Here is a 1,627-nt window from a genome sequence, read left to right as displayed (position 1 = left end):
GAACCCGCGACCCTCAGATTGCGAGTCGAGTGCCTTAACCACCTGGCCATGCCGGGCCTTCTAAATATTATATAAATATTTAATATATTTCATATTTGGACAATTTCGAAAATTATAATTTGAAATGTACTAAATTTGATAAAGTTCATATGATAATTCAGCCTTTAGTGTGAGGACTTCTTTAGCACAACTTGTGGTATTCTTTGGTTTCATATAACACGTCATTGAGAATGCCATTCAGTTAGTTTTATACTAAATCTATCTTTATTCCTTCATTGTTCTTGGAATGAATAATACTTGTTACTGCCTAGCGAGAATTTTATTTGGTAATATATGTAGCATATGATATTCATAAATAGAAAGCTGTCTTTCCTGTTAGACAATGGTCAAGGTCAGCCACGTCCTAGAGCCTGGCTCAAAATGAACCCAGATCATAAATGCAAAATGCACTTTATGTATAAGAGTGGCTTTGTTGAGCTATTGTTTTTCTGTATAAAGCTGGAAATTCCCATATGAAAAAGATTTGTAAGAGAATAGTAGAATCGGGATCTTTTCAATATTTTTGCACCTGACATGGCTTGATGGTTAGGACGCTCGATTTGCAATCTGAGAGTTGAAAGTGGGTGGTGTTGACTACTCTATCATTTCTAAATTAGGGATGGCTAGCATAGATAGCCTTCAAATACCTTTGTGCGAATATCAACAAATAAACAATCAATATCTTTGTGTTGTTACATTTTGTAAATTTATAAGTTAACTTAAACCTTTTAGCATTTTAGTTGTGAGATATGCAAATATTGGGCTCACTGTATGTAAATATCATCCTGCATCTGCAACATCAGTGGCATATCATCTATGTATTGACCAAAAAACACAAGTAACTGGCTATGGTCAAATCTATATGTCTCTGTTAATGAGGCCAAGCAAATTTTACCTACGATGTTTGAGAAAACAGTCAAAGAGGACCTTGACAATTTATTGTGCTTTAGGCAGGTAATTGCCTTGAATGAGTGGATTCAGGAACAAACTGTCCACTGCCTGATCCTAAGCTTGAATGGTCTGCCTTAGATGTCATAGGAAGTTTTGACAAGGATTAACAAGAGGACTGGGAAACAGTCATATATGTGCTGCATGACCAATTCGACCCATTGGAGAATTGAGAAATCTATTGAGTTAAGTTCAAGGTTCAGAAGAGGACTGATATCTGAGAGTCTATCCCACTTGTGTAGGTAATATATAATTCAAAGAAAGCCAGTATAGTTTCCATATTGATCTAGTATGGAATGATAATTTTCACCAATCATTAGAGAAGCAAAAGCCCTCAGTGACAGCTGTCATGGCTACCTCTCAGATGGACTAATCTATTCATGCACTTCCACTATGTTGGGTTATACTTGGACTGAGAGTTGACCAGTCAACCTCACATCCTGACACCATGATGTAACTACACTGGTTTCAAGTGAGTGAGCAGGTCTGCCCACAGTGTGCACGCCATAACAAATGCCTTATCATTCTTTAAACTTCCCAATTTTTTCTTACCCAGCTCAGAATTAATGCAGTCATCTTGTTCGATCTTGTTTCCATCTATCAACTGTTCAAGATTTGGAATACTGCTTAAATCTTCGTC

Source organism: Limulus polyphemus, unplaced genomic scaffold (assembly GCF_000517525.1).
Source record: "Limulus polyphemus unplaced genomic scaffold, Limulus_polyphemus-2.1.2 Scaffold55, whole genome shotgun sequence".
Classification (NCBI taxonomy): domain Eukaryota; kingdom Metazoa; phylum Arthropoda; class Merostomata; order Xiphosura; family Limulidae; genus Limulus; species Limulus polyphemus.
This window is presented reverse-complemented; position numbering follows the sequence as displayed.